The 19274-nt window shown below is 48.6% G+C and overlaps 1 protein-coding gene and 1 long non-coding RNA gene across 5 annotated transcripts in view; both read right to left on the reverse strand.

The window, feature by feature from the left end:
- Positions 1-19274, reverse strand: part of LARGE1 (LARGE xylosyl- and glucuronyltransferase 1) — a 451673-nt gene that overhangs the window by 304211 nt on the left and 128188 nt on the right. The window lies entirely within an intron of this gene.
- LOC145721902 (uncharacterized) lies at positions 9623-12509 on the reverse strand. The gene is made up of 2 exons (XR_014145917.1): positions 10274-12509; positions 9623-10240 (listed from the first exon to the last, which is right to left on the reverse strand). It is a non-coding gene; the product is annotated as an uncharacterized LOC145721902 (long non-coding RNA).

Here is a 19274-nt window from a genome sequence, read left to right on the forward strand (position 1 = left end):
CACAGAAGAGAAGTTGTTGACACCCAGCGGAGCTGCTATTTGAACAAGAATGTAATCAGCAGGACTGGGCACGAGGCACCGGGCCTACCTACCAAGAAGGTCGTGGTGGTGGGGGTGGGGGTGGGGGTGGTGGTGGAGAAGGAGATGTACGGGGAGACCTGGCTGGGGACTCCAACCGGAACCACTTCTACTCGGTCTGGTCGGGATTCCCACCATGGGCCACGTCCTATAAGCTGGACATTACATGCCTTCTTGACTCACAGTGCCTGTCCTCAGGGGACTGTCACTGCATTTGGTTACCAGTGCTGCTGTAAGAAAGCATTCCAGACCAGAGGGCTTCAACACAGAAATGTATGTCCTCACAGTTCTGGAAGCTGGGGTCCCAGATCAAGGTGTCAACAGGGTTGGTTTCTTTTCAGGTCCCTCTCCTGGCCTTGCAGAGGGCCCTCTTCCCCCTGTGTGTCTGCATCCTAATCTCCTCTGCTTGTAAGGACACTGGGAACGCTGGATTAGGGCCACCCACGTGATCTCATTTTACCTCAGTTGCCTCTTTAAAGACCTTATCTCAAAATACAGTCACAGTCTGAGGTACTGCGTACGAGGTCTTAAGCCAAAGCATTTTGAAAGTAACAAAATTCAACCCATAACAGTCATTACCATCTTTATACCACTGAGGAACAAGACACACCCAGGAAGGTGAAGCCGCTCACCAGAGGGCCACAGGTCCAAACAGAGTGAGCACGGGACTTGTATCTAAGATCTAACTTTATCCCAAGTAGTCATTTGCATTAAGCAGGCCAAGACTGCTCAAGGATTAAAACGGTTGTGTTGTTGGCTGTTGAGCCAGTAACTGCCTATCATCATGACTCATTCTCCTCTATTCAGGGTTGTCTAGACACCATAGTTGAGCGGAGCTACCCATTCTCCATCGCAATGCACCAATTTTTAAAAAACCTTCATTACAAGCCATTCAGCTGTGGGATCACAACTCTCAGTTGCCCCCATGTGATTGATGCCTGTTCTCCATATTGGATTTCATGCTTCCTAAGAATCTTTTGATGGTGCCTTGTGGAAAACCTTGCACATAGTGGTTTCCTGGTCAATATTCGCTAAATGCATGAACGTACACGTGAATGGACGGAGTGATCAACGTAACCTCAAAAGACCCTTCCCGGTTTTAATTAAGTTCCATGATTTTGTTCTAGAACACACTGGGACAGCTGCTTGGCAGTGGAGGATTACATCAGACCCCAAACCGTACCTTTCTTCTCTAAAGTGTATCTTCCTCCTACCCAGCCCACAGATCAGGGCAGCAGAGCCCACGGAAACAATGCAAGGATAAGCTGCCTTTGAAAATAATGGCCTTGGTCCAGGTACAGAATGATGGAAAACCCCAAGACCAATTAAACTTTGCCCTTAGAATTAATCCCAACACTACTTTGATATACTTTCTTCTCTTGCCAAACACCTGCTAGGCGGAAAAAAAAGAAGGAAAACTTCACCATCAACATCTGACTCTACCGTCCCTGTTTCCTATCTGGAAAATGTCACTGTCATTCAACCAATGTCTATTGGAGTAGCTCTATAAGCAAAGAACTACCATGGGCAGTTTCCAAAGAAGCAGGAGACAACAGCTCGTGACAGCAAGGTGTTTATAAGAATTCAAGAAGGTAAAAAACATACAAGAATACAGAATAATGCAATACAAATTGTATTAATATGTGTTAAGCCTTTGGGGATTACCCAGGAACAAGTGTAAGGCTAGGATTTTAAAGAATAAAGGATTCTCAGAAGAAAAGAGACAGTAAATCAAAGCATCAAATGGGAGACTAAAACTGTAAGCCTTGACCTTGGCCCTACAAAATGGCTAGTTCTGGGTCTAATGGAGGACCATGGATATGAACTGTCCAGGTATTGAGCAAGCTAGGAGGAACAGTAGCAAAAATTATAGGCCCAGGAGCTGTACCTAATGTGCAAGGAGTAGTTTGACTCCAGAGAGCTTTAACCACTCTCATTACCCTATACAATAACCTTGTGGGGTGAAGAACAAGATGGCAGATGCTGGGGCGCCTGGGGGGCTCAGTCAGTTAAGCATCTAACTCTTGATTTTTGGCTCAGGTCGTGATGGGATTAAGCCCTGCATTGGGCTCTGTGCTCAGTGGGGAGTCTGCTTGCCCCTCTCCCTCTGCTCCTCCCCCTACTCTCTAATAAATAAAAATAAAATCTTAGAAAAAAAAAAAAAGATGGCAAATGCTAACTTGGTTGGAAAGCTGAGAAACCTGGATGCCAGGCCAACCAGTGGACGCGAGTGGCGCTGGTCCAGTAAGGATGCCGCCTCAATTGGAGAAATGGCCCTTTCCTGAACATCCAAGCAGTCTTGCAGCAGGCACCATCAGATGGGTCATGGGACCAGAGGCCCTCAAGAGGAGAACAGCACAAGAAGGGGACTGTTCACGCAGACTAGGGACCCGTGGCTATGAGCATGTTAGAATGACAGTCTAGCCACTGGGCAGCTAGATGAGCCACACACTCCACTCCATGGTCAACGGCAAATTACCAGGAAATCTCAGCTTGGCCCCAAGTGTGGTCAAGACACAGAAAGGGATAAGTAGAGAACTGGAGGAAACCAAGGGTGGTTAGAGCCACAGCAGTTGAGAGAGAAAGATGGAGAGGTAGGGTGAGGGTGTGTGTGTGTGTGTGTGTGTGTGTGTACACACACTGTGGGTATCACATCCTACTGAGGCCAGCAAGAAAAGCTACTAACATACTCAGTCTTTTTTAAAAAAACAAAGTAGAAGCAACAACACGGGGGAAAAGAGCCAGTAACCTTGGCCCTTGCATTCCTCCACCAGCCTCCACCAAAGTCAAGTTTAAATTATGTTCCTGCGGCACCAACTCTACCAGCTCCAGGAATTTTGCCTTGCATGGCAGGTGTACTCACAGATGGTGTATCTTAAGTATCTATAGTGCCGATGACTGCTACTCATTCACAGCCACCAAAACTGCCTATCCCGTGGCTAATTTGTTTTGTTTGTCCTCAAAATCTCCCCTTCATGAACCTCTTCATCTGGAGAGCAAAGTCACATCACTTGAGGGCTAAGATTTGCTAAGAAGCTCAAAGCTTCATTTCACATCTGTTTTCTTATAATTAATCAGTTTTATTTAAAAAGGACGAGAGGGATAGATAGATCTACAGACCAGGGAAAATGGATACAGCTTGGAGAATGATTATATATAATAGTCCCAGAAGGTTTAGCTGCTCAGACGATCATTAAAGTAATGGATGAAGCTGGTTTTTAAAAAGGTTCCAGCTCCCCCTGCCTCCCCTGAATCAGATAAAGAAAAATGAGAGGGCTATTTCCGCCTGCTTCTGGAACTACATTAAAATGTATCCCAAACAGTCCTTCACTGAGAGTCGCCCCACCTCTGCCGTGCCTCCAGGATATGAATGCAAGGCACCATCCCTGGCTGTTGGAAGCACATCAGTTACAGTTTGGGGTTCATTCATACTGTGGTTTTGGGTCGTTTATTATTTTTTTTAAAGATTTATTTATTCGAGAGCGAGCAAGTGAGCATGTGCGTGAGGGAGGGGCAGAGGGAGAAGGAGAGAATCCTTTGAGCAGACTCCCTGCTGAGCGTGGAGCCAAGGACTCAGGGCTTGATTCCAGGACCCCGAGATCATGACCTGAGCCGGAACCAAGAGTCGGAAGCTTAACCGACTGAGCCACCCAGGCGCCCCGTTGGTGGATAATTTTTAAACACACCAGCCAGCATGTATGGCTGGAGACAGCAAACCAAGTTGACACTGTATTAATCCGATAGGTCCTTAATTATCTAGGTGATGTTTTGTTTTAGGCCTTTTTTTTCCCCCTCCAGGTATAAATTCCTTAAGTCATAAATAGTAAACTCATGGACCTGTTTACTCTTCCTCTGTGATATTCAGCATTTAAAAATGAACCCCCACCAGTTGGTGATGATGAACTGGATCACCTCACACGATGGTCTAGGCAACTGGGGGCTGGCTCCTGCCTTTCTACTAAGTTGGGTGGGACAGCTCAAAGTTCCTACTGTCAAGCCACTGTGGTGCTGGACAGGCCAGAAATGAAGAAGTCGCCCTTGCCTAGAAACAATTAAAGTGGCAGCCCCAGAGTCAGACAAAGCCGTTCAAATCTTGGCTTCTCTGCCCGTGCACCCTTGGGCATATACCCCTTCCCTCACTAAGCCTGTGGCCTCATCGGTGAACTGGGGAAAAGAATTATACCTACTTTATGAGATTAAATGATCAAGATCCAACTGAGACAGAGGACACCACACAATATACTGGAGGAGAAAAGCAGCAACTGCTTTGATCGTGTAAATGCTAAATTAAGAACTATAATGTAAATCTACCAAATCAATCCAAAAAAAGCCGGGGGGGGGGGGGACAAAAGAAACTAGAAAAATAACCTACAAAATCCAGGTAAAATGGATTGTGACATCATCTCCTATGGCTACCCATCTTGTGCTCACTCAGGCGTAGCACTGCCCCCCGGGAAATTCTCCAAGGACCAAACAACCACACACAGACCTCTGACCCATCCGAGCGCACTCTGGCCTCCAGAACATCCTGAATTCCAACCTGAGCCGCCGCAGATTACGGGAGAACACGGGGTGGTTACCTCAGGTGTATGGAGTGCAGGCCTCTGAAGATGCACAGAGGTGGGGGGGAGGGGGGAGTCAGTCTCTCAGAAGCTCATTTCATCACCACCCCCTCTGACTCTAGGCTCAGCAGCCCTGCACTCAGACTGAGCAAGTCTGCAGGGGAACTGCTCCTTCCGAGTCACTCTGTCTGCCCTCCTCACCCCCCACCCCCAGCTTAGAAATCTGAACTCGGGCCTGATGGACCCCCCCAGGGCTCCTGGCTCCGTCCAGGCTGTCCTCTGGAACCCAAGTCACAGACAGTCCCCTCTCATCCTCAGAAGGCTTGTTGTTGGAAGGGCTTGTGTGCAAGTGTAGAGAGAAGGGCGTAAGGCAACAAAACAGAGAGGAAAGAGCCTGGGTGGGAAACAGGAGACCCCAACTCACGCTTGGCTGGCCGGAATCCTCGGGCTTCCGTCCTTCATCGTGTGTGTGAGAAGCTTGGGCAACAGAGAATCAGAAATAAAGCTGTTCCTCTGAAATCCTCACTTGGCACCACTAGACACTGAGGTCTGGAGAAAAGCAAGCAGTTGTAGGAGGTTAACTGGCCCACTTACTGGGTAGGTCATGATCCCCGGACTTATCCCACATCTTAGCATCAGCGCGTGTGGGACATTTCACCATCAATGGGCCATCTTCTCTGAAGCCCACTGAACCCTCCCACTGCTCCCTAGAGGTACAATAGCCCCCTGCCATCCTGCTGCTTTAAGCTGATGTTCCTACGGGCAGGTAGGTAACGCTGGGGTAACATCTGGGCATTAACCGGTCTCAAAGTGGTTTCCCCAGGCCAGCTGTGTTCACGACAGCCCTTTTCTCGAACTGCAAAGCGAACACTCTTCGATAGTTCCTCCGAGTTGAGAACGGTGGCTCACAAACTTCAGCGGGCAAAGCCACCTTGAGGGCTGGTTAAGAGCTAAGAATGCTGGGCCCCCGTCCTCCAGGGCATCTGCTGCAGCAGGTCCGGGGCGGAAATGGGGAAACCGTATTTTCCAACCGTTCAGAAATTCTCTCTCCTGAGCTCCCCGATCCAGTGACAGGACACGTGGCAAGGATCACAAATCAGACCCCCCCCCCGGCCCCCATCCGCAACTCCGGGGACATCCGATGAGGCAGCCTAAAGCTGCTACTCTTTCCAACGTAGCTCAAATCGCTCATGTGATCACAGACAGATGTCACGGAGGAAAAGACCCACAAGGACATGCTGGGAATCCCAGCTGGCAGCGGATTCTCTTTCCCCTGCTCGGAAACCAACACGAAGAAATCTCTCTAAGGAGTTACAAACCATCCACAATTGAATTTTGAGTTAATTCTCCATCACTAACTACTAATTCCAATTTCATGTTTCCCTCTAGATAAATTGTTCCAACTCTGTGCACAATCTACACTCCACTCTCCACCTTCAACCCATACGCTTAAGCAGGATCACAACAGATAGCCCTCACTTTGGGAAACAAAGGCAAACCTTCCAATGTATCTCCATAAAGGCACTCCTATGTCCTAGGAGTTGCCAGATTCAGGACAGAAAAATACAGCACACCCAGTTAGAAGTGAACTTCGGATGAACTAATCATGTGTTAGCAGGAGTATGCCCATGCAGTGTGTAAGCTGTGCTTATACTAAAAATTGTTAGATGTGTATCTGAAGTGCAAATTTAAGAGTCTTGTATTTTATCTGGCACCCGTGCACTCATTCAAAAAGTACATATTGAGTCTCTATGGCATGTTACTTGCTACAAATATAAGACATAGAGGCAGGGGTGTGTGGTAAATGTTTAAAAACTGGCCGTCGGAGAGGGGATCATTTTTAGTGTTCGCCGACGCCTGAAGTTCCCGCAACCATCTTGCAAGCGTGAGAAGATCAGAAGACCCGCAGAGATGCCCATCCAGAGGAGCAACATTATTGAGCCTCAGAACTGATAGCAACCACCTCCCACCTCCAAGGTCTCGTATGGTAAGACAAATACACTCTTATTTAAGCCTCAACTGATTAGTTGGCTCTTCTATCACGAATACCCCAATGATTCCCAATTGACACCCAAGATACTCCTCTCAGCTATGTACGTCACACTCCGCCTCCCCAAGGGAGACCCAAAGTTGCTTCTGTTTGCGAGTCCTGTTGGTGCGTTTCATCTTTCCTCCTTCCTTCCCTTTCCTCACCCACCCACCCCTCACAGTATGACATTTATCCCATTATTCCACCGAGACATCCAATGGTGCGATGTTCTAGATCTGTGGGGACATATCCCAATTAGTGCCTCCAACTGACGATGAGTCAATCACCAATATTTTCTCCCAAGGGCCTCTTCTGGAAGAGTATTCTGTAAACCTGCTCTCGGCTGCTCCCGCAGAGGGCGGCTTGCTTGCTGCCAGCATCGCTAAGGCCCTGGCCCTTCTAGGGAACCAGTTCTTCCAACCTACTCAATACTTCCTTGGGGTCCATGCACAACCCTGCAGAAATCCAAAAACACCACAGAGGAGCCCCTGAGGACCAATAAACCCATTTCAGGACCCTCAAGTACTGTACTGGGACACGAGTACTATTAGCCACAGTTAGGTGCAAAGGCTGAGGACCCAACAGACCCTTCTTTTGTGAACAATCCCGAGCTCGAATGACTCTGCTTAAGAAACCACCCGGAACTGACCTCTCTCGCTGATGCAACAAATGAAAAAGGAAACTTAGTGCACGAAGGATGAAGATTACGAAAACCATACATGGAACCCACTTGACTGACCATGTCCTGAAATTTCATTTCAAATACATTCCTCCAAAGTCAGGCTGTCCCAAAGAGCCAGGCTGCCCATCCCTATTCCCACGCCCTCTGGTGCCATGCATCCCCGTTCCATTCACCATTAATTCCCACCTCAGGGAGATCCTTTTAACAGTCATTCTGCTTTCATTGCTCATCTCAGCTCTAAAGCTTTTCTCTTTCTAATCTCTAGGTTCCTGTAATACTTTGTGAGATAAGCCATTTAGAGAAGCTCACAATCCTGCAGTGTTGACAACCCTTTCTGTTTCATTACTTGCCCTTCAACCAAGCCAAAATGTGCTATTTATTTATCATCTGCTCATGGTCCCATATTAGCACACTGATGTCCCCAGAGACCAAATGTCCAAGGTTGTCAATACCTTGAGGTATTGCTCCAAGAAGCCGACCAAAGCAGAGACCCACTCTCCTGCTCAGAAGACTCTTGGCTAAGTGGGGTCCATCAGAACTACAGCTGGCTCACCAAAAGACAACACTATACAGAGGCAGACCAGATGCTGGGGTGAAATCTAAGACAGTGACCAATTTATGAGGGGAATAGGGCTGGACAAATTGGAAGGCACAGAATGAGGCTAAGAAAATAAACAGACAGGATGCTTTTTAGAGGAAATCTGTTCACACTGAGGATAATTAATTAATGTGTTGACTGGACTCCCAGAGGCAATCACTGAAGCTGAAGCCATGATTATTTTTAATAGACCTGGGCTCTCATTGGGTGGAAACAACATGAGCCAACAAAGAGCTGGCTGGCCACGTGGCCGCATGACTGAACTCCTTCCATCCTGATCCACTATTATTTTAATGAGAGTGAAGTGGCTCTCCCACCCCCAACTCTAATTCAGTATCATTTTTGGCTTCTACTCAGCCTGGGATGGCACCATTTAGACGGAACCACCTTATTTCCAGATGTCTAGACAGGTATGTCACTGTCTGTGTGTCCCAGTCTGACTCTGTCCCCCCCCGTACGGATTACAAGGGCCAGAGATTCCTGATCCAAGATGGCCACTGGGGGCTTCAACCAGCAATGCTGAGCCACTCAGTTATTCTCATGGAAATTTTTTTAAAAGATTTTATTGATTTATTTATTTGACAGAGAGAAAAGAAAGCACAAGTTGAGGGAGCAGCAGCAGAGGGAGAGGGAGAAGCAGACTCCCCGCTGAGCAGAGAGCCCGATGCAGGACTCGATCCCAGGACTCTGGGATCATGACCCAAGCTGAAGTGTTTGACTGAGCCACCCAGGCATCCCTCTCATGGAAATTTTGAATAAGGCATACAAAGAGAAGTAACCCTTGGTGGCAGGTGCCTAAGCTGACAGGTCACAAGGAGTTGGGATTGGAAGGCCATACTACTTTGTACAAAAAAGAGAGAAGACAATGCACGAGAGAAAGAGAAGAACACAGGTGATGAATAAGGAGAAGCAGAAAAGGAGAGTGTATGGGGTGGGAGCGTGAGAGAAAGCAAGCAAGAAAGTCAGAGGGAAAAGATGGAGAAATGAAGAGGAGACCTAGAACTAGATGGATCTAGAACTTCCTACATCTTGGAAGTAAAAGCCTTGATTCCTAAAGTTTTAGGTAAAAACTGAGCTGTATTTCCCACTCCTAGGTTTCCCTGGGCATGTACCTATGTCTCCTAGATAATACCACCTTTACCCTTTTCAAACTGGAGCAGATCTGTAGGTCTTGCAACTGAAATATGTAGGATTAGGACTTCCATCAACATGAAACAAAGGTCCTTTGTTTCTTCTTGAGCTAACTACCAAGGTCCTTTTAAGGTCAAAACATGCCTTCATTCAGCAAACCTATTCTATGCCTTTGACCTTGTACTTAGTATTGGCTTGGAGAAATGAATCAAAACACAGCTGGTACCCACCCACCGAGTGCAGAAAACAGAAGGGAGATTTCCATACCCTCTGATAAGCGTTATTTATAACCAATGTTAGCAAGGAGGCATGTGAAAACACAGAGCCTCTGCCAGGCAGGGGACAGGTGGGTGCCGGTCAAGAAAGTCATCCTAGAAGAAGCAATATCTGAACAATATCCCAACACCACCCAAGAACCAGCAAGGTGAAGAGAGAGGAAGAGGCTGCCTGTGATATGCTGGCTGGCTCCTGGGAGAATTTGTGCCCCAGAAATGGGCACATACTGCACATCAGGGCTTTTTTCATTCTTTTCCAAGAGTCGGTATACCAGTGCACACCTGGAGGGCCAAAGCCCAGAGGATGGAGAAGGTGGTTTGTGGTTAAACAAGATTGAAATGCATAGATGGTCAGAGAAGGAACTGGCTAGAGAGAAGGCTGCTAGGTCAACGGAGGTCACACCAAACATCTTGTTGCTTGTGAGAAATTTAGACTATCCTAAGCCATGGGAGAGGTTGAAATAAGAGACTGAAATGGTTGGCTGGAATGATCTGGCTGCACAGAAAAAGATGCTTGCTAATAAAAGCCAGCGGCCACTGAAAGCAGAAGGCTGATGGAAGAACAGCCTGGTCCTCTGGGAACGCCATCCCCATGCAGAGCACTACCGCCTACCCAAGTAGGGCAATTCCTGGGTCCTTAGTGCCCACGGGATTCCTGGGGGACCGTATGCAAAGCAGAAAGCAGATCTTAATAAAACAAAAAACGGAGGCAGGAGGGAGTAGGATCCAGCAGCAGTGTAACTGGGCTTTACCATTTACAACCCTCATATGATTAAGTACGATTATCTACATAAAAGGACTTCAGAAGCAGGTGTTGTGTAGGAGAAAAACTGAACTTGAAGTCACGAGGTTTGGATCAAAATCTTGGCTCTCCAGCTGTGTGACCTTGGGCAAGTTCCTTAACTGCAGCTGTGTGACCTTGGGCAAGTTCCTTAACTGCAGCAAAACATTTATTCCTTCTGCACTGCAATGGTCTCGTTCGTAGAATGTGGACAAAAATACCTGTTCTCTTGGGTTTATTATGAAGACTAAGTCCTAGGACTCTGAAATTCCCTACTTAACTTAAAAGTCTGGACGAACTGGGGCAAAGAACAAGAAAGGACACCGAGCCGTGAGCATGAAGAGGAAATGCGGTCATGAATGTTTGCACGGAGGGTCTTCAGGCAATGTCTCTGAAGTCCACTCGAGGCTCCCGAATGAAGAACGGTATAGACATCGGACAGATGGAGAACTAGAGCAGGCACAGAACAAACATGCGTGGTGCTCCTTTGAAGCTTACTGGTCGGTGCGGGGGAATGGTGTCAAGTGTAAGTGACACCTGAGAACAAACTTCTCTTCTCACAGAAGCTCTGGACCTCACACCCCGAACTGATCTGGTCTGAGAGCTATCCTCCCTGACGCGAAGTGGGAACACAAAAGTCTTGTGTGCAGCCCTGACACACCGTTGCATTTCTTTAGGTTTGTCTTTGTCCACATAAGGTTTTATACACAGCCGCAGAGGTACAACAGAGCACCCGGATAAGAAATTACGTTGTCAATTCTAAGTCACTCTAAAGATGTTAATCACAACCGTGGATGATGAAAATAACGAAGACACCAAATGTGACCGAGACAACTTTAAAAGTGCTTCGACAACATGAAAATGTATTGAGACCTATGATGTGCGTGACACGAAGCCAGACATCATGGGACTCACCATTCATTCCTGCCCTTGGAGCTGACTGGACAGACAAAAGCCCACGAGAAGAGTCTGAGCAGAAGGCCCGCTACCGTGGAGGGAGGGAGGACGGCAATAATGAGGGGAAAAGACTTCTGACGAGACAGAGCAGGGAACAGTACTTGGAGAGGAAACAGTTGCGGGTGGGACCTACAGAAAGGACAGGGGGAGGCAGGAGAGGGAGGAGGCGGGCTTTGCGTGAGGACCAGCATGCAGACAGACGAGGGATGCACACATCTAAGAACCAAGTCCGCTGGCTGCTACAGGGGTGTGCTGAGGTTTGGGGTCATGAGTGGGAGCTGAGGTTGGTGGCTGTGGGCAGACTGCTTCAGGGGAGCAGGAAAGGGAAATCAGAGCAAGATCCTGGAAGGCAGAGATGAGAAGCTCATGACCTCTGGCCTGACTCTCTCGTTCTGCCAATAAGGAGCCACAGAAGGCTTTCTAGAGGGGGTGGTACAGCCTTTGAGGAAGAGTCCTCTGGAATCTCTAGGAAGGACTAGGGGAACAACAGGAGGCAGAAGGCAAGGTAGGAGAGGTCAGATACGTGCTAAAGAAGGCTTTTTCTAACAAGACCGCCATTAGAGGCAAAGACAAGAAAGAAAAGTCTCACATTGAAAAGAACTTGATAAAGCTCTAGTAAAAGGCAAGTGTGTTAATCTCCAGGCTGATGGGAGAGCAAGCCCAGAGCTCATGGTGAAAGACACACAACCTCCAAGGTCCAGGGACAAAGGGAGACATGCCATCTCTGGATGCCTCACGTGTAAGAACTTCAGGACATGGGTAACATGTCGAGAAGTTCTGGAGACTACCACCCCCGTGCTATCTTTCTTCTACTACCAGCCAGTTCTTTTCTGCAGACAGTCTTGCAAATCCTACTATGTGTGACGCTCTGTAAGGTACGGAAGTGGAAACAAGGATGAAAAAGGCAGTTGCTGATTCTCAGGATCCTAGACACAGCAACAGCTGTGATACCAGGTAGATTTGGGTAAAGCACATACGAGCTGAAACAAGCAATCATGGTAAAAGGAGAAGGAGGTATAGAACTCGGAGAACACCACCACTGAAAACCACTGGAAGATGATCTCTGTGCTGGACAGAAAAAAAAGTCCCGTCTTCTGGGACCCCACCATCCGTACAGCCATTGTGGGCCCCCTTTCTCGCCCACTCCCCATGAGTGTCTTCACGCACACAGCTCCCAGTGCCAACCTTCAGCTGGAGCAGGGCCTGGCCCCAGCCACCAGCGCAAATGGGACTCATCACGGAGCTCAGCCCTTGGTGGCAGCCAACACAAGAAGAGAATGAGGGGGTCTGGAAGTCCCAGAAGGAAAAAGGTGGGGCCAGCGGGGGCCAAACCAGTTCCCTGATTCAAGAACGGAAGGATGTGGACACGTCAGCTGGAGAGGGGAGCGTGGACCAGGAATTACCACCAGAACAGTGTGTGGGGGCAGGGGGAGGGGGGGCGGGGGAGACAGGCAGCAGGGTGGAAGTATGCAAGGAAACATAGGCTGGGAGCAGGGAGCAAGTGGGCCACAGAGCGTGCCAGAGTGGCAGGTGGACTGGCGCATGACGTTGCATGGAAGACCACAGATACAGGAGCGACAGTGATGATGCACATTAAAATTCTGCATGCATTTAAGGGCAGGATGCCAAGGGGGAGTGTGGGGGCGGGTGAGTGCCACAGAGGGAGCAGGGAGTCCCAGGACACAGAGGCTGACAACGCTGTGGATCAGACGTGTGAATCCAGAGCTGTCAGCCGGAGTTCTCCAAGGGTCACACCCTGCACACCCCATCTGTATGTCCACGTACGCTCATAACCAACAGAGAATCCTCCCAAGATGCAGAAGGGAAGGGCTGACATAAGGTAGATCAAACACCACGCAGAGCTTTAAGATGATACTGACTACCAGTACCCAGGTCATGGTCCCGGAGGTACAAAGATTCTGCACATTCCTGGCAAATTTGAACTAACATGAGTCATCTTTAAAAGTCTCCTTCCTCAACAGGGAATCCATCCATCCATTCATCCATTTATTATTGAGTGCCCAAGACACTCTTCTGGACACTGAATAAGATCTACAAATAGCCTGCCCTCAGGAGTTAACACTCTAGTGGGAGAACACAGATAACCAACAGCCTCAACCACAAAATACACTAGATGTGTTGGGCGGTGATCAGAGTTGTGAAGAAAATAAAATGAGATGTGCAGGGAGGGGGGAGGAGGGCTGCTTCATAAAGGGCCCTGAGGGAAAGCTTCTCTTATAAGATGAAGTGTGAACAAAGACCTGCTGGGAGTGAAGGAGTGAGCTATGACAGATGGGGAGTGAGAGTATTCCCAGAGGGGCCAGAGTGGTGGTCTCAGCAAGGAGAGCAGCTGTGTGTGTATGGGGGTGGGGGGGTGCGGGGCAGGGAGTAGAATGAGCTGAAGGGGCGAGGAGGTGGTCAGAAGGGGAGCAGGGAGGAGCAGCTCAGGAAGACCCTGGCAGGTCAACAGTGAGGTATGAGAGAGAGCACTGAGCCGTGGCACCATGCAATGTGGCCACGTGTTTGGGGGCCCCTGTTGCCCCTGTGGGGCAAGCGCAGGGGAGCGGTGGGGGTCATCTGCCCAGCAGATTCTGGCGGGCTTTTGAACACACAGAAGAGAAGCAACAACACAACCGTGTCTGTCATCTCCAAGGGCCACCTGCTCGAAGGGACAGTCTCTCCCAGACCAGGGTTCACAGGAACCAGGGGACCAACCAACGGCATCACCCCCTCTCCCCACTGCCATGTTCGCTGGGAATCCAACAGGGAGGACTGTCAACCCAGGAGGAAGGCCTGACAGTGGGCAGAACTGCTCTCAGTCCACCTTGACTTTGTCCCTCTGCTATATGGAGGTCGGAATGAAATGTTCACAGCCATCCTGGAAGCCCATGCTCAGGTGGGGGATTCTCGAAGGCCATCATAATCTCCTAGAAGGCAAGAACAGGTTTGCCTTCCTCATTGGTCTCTCAGAACTCAGTGTAATGCAATGTACACAGTAAATGCTACATAAATGCTTGCTGGATAAATCCTACAACTGCATGATCACCAAGAATGATGAGGTTTTTAATAATACCTCATGATGTCTTCTTACTCTGTGCCACTAGTTCTCAGCTTAGGGTGATCTTGCCGCCCAGGGGCCAGGTGGCAATGAATGGAGACATTTTTGAGGTCACAACTGTGTGTGTGGGGAACAGGGGCAGGATGCTACTGGCATCTAAGAGGAAGGGGCAGGAAAATGGCGAACCATCATACAACGCACAAGACGGTCTCCACCACCTCCCTTGGCCCACCACCACCACCAAGAATCCTCAGGCCGCTGACACCCCTGCTCATGTAATCCCCACAATACTCTCTTTACCAGCTGAGCAAACTGGCCCACTGGGAAGTCCACATACCCAAGAGAGCACAGAGAGGAACATTCTAAATTACAAAATGGTACCAACAGAAGCCAACAGACAGGTTGCACAGCTTTTCCTCGGCACTTCTGACACTAAATGTGTAGAGTTTTTCCCCTCACCTCAGTTCTGACACCACCTGGAATTAGCGACCCCACATGTGAAAAAAGCTCATTCCCACAAGATGGGCCCCACTTCAGACACCAGTCACAGGGTGGTATTACTTCTGACCCACTGGCTAGAAGGTTGGCATGTTTCCAAGACTCCCTCCTCGGGTTCGATAGTTTGCTAGACTCACAGAACTCAGAAAAGCACTTTACTCCCTATTGCTGGTTTAGTATAAAAGCTGTAATTCAGAAACAGCCAAATGGAAGAGATGCAGAAAGCAAGGTATGGTGGGGGTGGGGGGAAGAATGGGAAGTTTCCATGCTTTCAAGGGGCGCCACCCTCCCAGAACCTAGAGGCACGTGCCAACCAGGAAGCTCTTCAAACCCCTCAGTGGTTTAAGAGGGCATGACTGAGCTGGCCAATCAATGGCCAATGATTTAACCAATGTCCAGCCCCTCTTCCTACTCTACTGCATTGTTCTGGCAACCAGCTCCCCATCCCAAAGCTATCTGGGGGTCCACCAAGTATCACCTCATTAGCATAAATTCAGGTAGGCTTAAAAGGGGCTAATTATAATGACGAAGCTCCTCTCACCCCTTAGGAAATTCCAAAGGTTTTACAAACTCTGTCAGGAACCAGGGCAAAGACCAACTATATATTTCTAATTATCACACAGGTAAATATACATTGCCAGAGCATAGGATAGGCAGAGAGACTGAAACAAAAATGGGAAAAATCAAAAAATACAGACAAGATCAGTGAATGGACTGGAAGTATCTCTAAGCCAAGCTCTGCCAAGAATTGGCATATGGCCCCACGACTCCCCCTCCCCATCCTAAACCAGCACACACAACTGTAAGATTTCAGGAGATGTAGAGGATCACTCACTTCCTGCCTTAACCTTGTTAGTATCAGTCCTTCTCTGGAGCAGAAACATTAGCTTTGAAAAAACGCTCACAAACTCATGGCAACATTAGACATACAAATCCTAAATCCCTTCCCCTTGACCCAGAGAAGGCAGGAGGTGCCAAATGCCTTACTAGATACTCCCTCCTTCCCTCCCTCCTTTCTTACTTCCAAAAGTAAGTATTGACATCCACCCTGTGTGGGGCACAGTGTCAGGAATGGGAATATTCGAATACAAGATGCATGGGGTTCCCCTTCATCTGGTCCATCTGTAAAGCGTTTTTCACCTGCCCAGGCCCGGGGTAGGCCATTTTCTTATTGCCACAGGACTGGATGCCACATTGGGACCCGGCCTGCCTATCTCCAAGCAGCAAGCAGGATTGGGGGGGGGGGGGACTCCCCACCTCCCTGCCTGTCACTATTCACCTCTCCACTCAATACATCCTGATGTTCATCTTAATAAAAATCAACACCTACTTAATGGCAGAGGAACAAGAAATTAAGGCAATATAAGTGAGGAGAAGAGAGAGGTTCTGAGAGATGCGAGTGGATTTGGAAAGGCGATGTGGGGAGAGCCAGCTTGCCGTGGCAAGCATGGGGAACATGTGCTGGCAGCAAAACCAAGGCTTCCTGAAGGTCAAGGTGATTCAGGGCAGCCGAAAAGGTGGAAGACGATTAAGGCGGGAAGGAAGAGGGCTTCACAAACAAGAGTGCCTCCAAAATCGGCCCCCCGAAGAGAAAGACATTTTCCATTTCTTAGGACAACCATGGCGTAGTGGTTGCTACGAATTAAGAGCTTTCAGATGGCTCGAAGGAATGACCACAAATAGTGAAGCATGGGCTGGTCTGATTAAGTCATTTGATTAGTACCCATACTGTGCTGGGCACTGAGGTAGGGCTGATCCACTCTCCATCTGATTCGATCTCCACATTAAAGAAGATAGTAGATATTACCCCATATATACCACAATGAGGAAACCAAGGGCCCAAAAGTATTTTGCTAAACCCAGTAGAAAGGAAGAGGCAGTGTTCAAATATGAGTGTGTAATGCATGTTCTTCCACCACACTGTAGTAATGTGAATGGGGCTGGACAGGAGAACACGAAGAGAAATGCAACTCAGAGTCCTGTTGACCCAGACCTCATCATGAATGCTGTCTAGTTGTAATGGGATCAAGTCCCAGTTCATCATTTGAGGAAGATGACGAGGTCTGTCTGTTTCCTTCATCTGGAAATTATGATCATATCCATATGATAAAGAGAAAGAAGGTAAGACCCAGAAAATCCCAGGGTGTGCCTAAGATCACAAATCCAACTGACTCATAAAGCTAGGACCTCAACCCAGGTCCATTCTCTAACTGACTAACCTAAAAAGCAAAGGCAAAGAAAGCATCTCAGGAAAGGAGGTAAAGAAGGAATTCCTGGGGCCCGGGGAAGTTCAGGGAAGACTTCCTAGAAGAGGTGGGATTTGAGCTGAGCTTTGAAGTATGGGTAGGAGTGGGGCCAGCACAGAATGTCAGCAGGGATGAGCAGCAGGATCAAGGACTGGGGACAGGTAAGGGACATTCAGAGGCTGGGTAAATGGGCCTGGTGCTCACAAGGCCTGACCGCAAACATCAACCGTCCCAATAAGCAGACTCAGAGCTCCCAGTCTGTTTTGGAAATGCCCACTCGAAGCCCTACAAATGGCTCTCCATCAACTCGGCCACACAGCACATGGGATGGGCCCTCCCTCCCTTATCAGCCCAACTCCCTTCTGCTTCCAGAATTCATCCAGCTCTTCTCTTTTTTTTTGCCCCAGCTCTCCTCTTACACACATGGAGGCTACTCCTCCAGCCTAGAGACATTCTACCCCACAAATAAAAACATTTCCAGGCGACTTATTCCAGGCACACCGTCTGCTGGAAGGTGTCCCCGATACCAGGAGGGACCCACTGCCATGGCCTCCCACCCCCAGTGGGCCGTGCCTCCACTCAGCATGTAGCCTGGACCTGCCTGCATGGCCTGGCTTCCCCACCAGCTCCTCGAGTTTCGGTTGAAGGTCTGACAAAATGAAATCCACACAGCATTAAGTGGCAGGCCTGCGTCATCGAATTCCTCGTCTAGGACTCTTTGGTATAAAGCGACTCTTCTATTTTTAACGCATTCCTGAGGATGCCACTGCTGTGGAATCACAGAAACACGATGAGCAGCTTACAGCCCGTACCACACTCCACAGCTCAAAGTGACAACATTAATTTAATGAACTTAAACACTGGGGAACTTTTTAACACGTCCAAAAGTTATTTACACTGGGAAATGCACGCCTAAAGACTGGTGCCAAAGAGACTCAAGTAGAGAGGACACGCATATCTTTCAAATGTTAATTTGCATTTTCAACTTTGAGCTTTGATATGAAGAAGGCGGTTTTTCTCTTTGGATTTTCTGACTCATGCATGCATGCATCCGTCCTTCCTATGGGACGCGTACATCAGTATGCCATAGGAACACACAAGGCTAATCCCTACCATCACAGTCTATTTAGAGAGACAAACAGAAGTAAATACAATGTAATATGACAAATATAATAAGCAAATGACAAAGTGCGAGGGGACACAGAAGTAGTAAATGGTTTGGTGGAAAAAGCAGAAAGGCCACAGTATTCATGGACATGCTATGTATTAGTTTCCAAGGGCTATAACAAACAAGTACCATAAATGAAGTGGCTTAAACAACAGAAACTCATTCTCCCAATTCCAGAGTTCAAGGTCAAGGTATCAGCACGGTTGGTTCCTTGTGAGGGCCTTCAGGGGGAACCTGTTCCATGCCGGTCTCTTAGCTTCCAGTGGCCTCAGGCAACCCTTAGCTTGTAGATGGTGTTCTCCCTGTGTTTTCATATTGTCTTCCCTCAGTGGGAGTCTCTGGGTCCAAATGTCCTTTTTGTAGAAGGTCACCAGTCATACTGGGTTAGGGCCCACCCTACTTTCCTCATCTTGATCATCTGCAAAGACCCTATTTCCGAATAAGGTCGCATTCACAGGCACCAGGGATTAGGACAGCAACATCTCTGGTCGGGGAAGGAAGGGGAGACACAATTCAACCCACAACGTGGTGAAAAGTCAGACCCTAGAAGACAAATACGGGCTCCCTGACGGGACAGCAGGAAGGGAGTTGGTGTGCTCACGGGAACAGAGGTCTGGGGGGACCAGCGGCAGATGTGGAGCCCAGAGCACGGAGGATCAGGCCAGGTCACTGGTGGCCTTGGTACAGAGTTCATCCCATTAGTGATCAGAAATCACTAAAGCGTTTTAAGCAAAAAAACTAAAAGGCGGTGGCTTGTGAAGACTCTTTCGGCCATCTCTGAGCTCCTTTTTATTTGGTCCTTTGGTTTCCCTTCGTCCCAAGAACTGGCAGGAAAGTCCCACTCAACCTCCACATTGCCACGGGGGCGGGGGGGGCGTCTGGGGTTCACATCCCTCTTTCCTAACAACGCTTACCTCAACTCTGGCATAGCACTCATCTGTAAATTAAATGGCAAGTCATCACAATGTCCATTTCCCACTCTGTTTAGACTGGAAGGCTGGTGGTCCCAGCCCTTCACAGCCAGGGAGTCAGGGACAGACAGAAAAAGAAACACGTCCACACTTTCTCTTACTGCCATGTGATCCCTCATCTCAGTTTCCGAGATAGAGGATATCCAACCCAGAAGGACCATATAGGTCCTCCAAACCGTGTTCCCTGGAACTATGCGGCCATCTTAAGAACACCCTTGGAGGGCGCCTGGGTGGCTCAGT

Source organism: Leptonychotes weddellii, chromosome 5 (genome assembly GCF_054177405.1).
Source record: "Leptonychotes weddellii isolate Sample4059 chromosome 5, ASM5417740v2, whole genome shotgun sequence".
Lineage (NCBI taxonomy): Eukaryota > Metazoa > Chordata > Mammalia > Carnivora > Phocidae > Leptonychotes > Leptonychotes weddellii.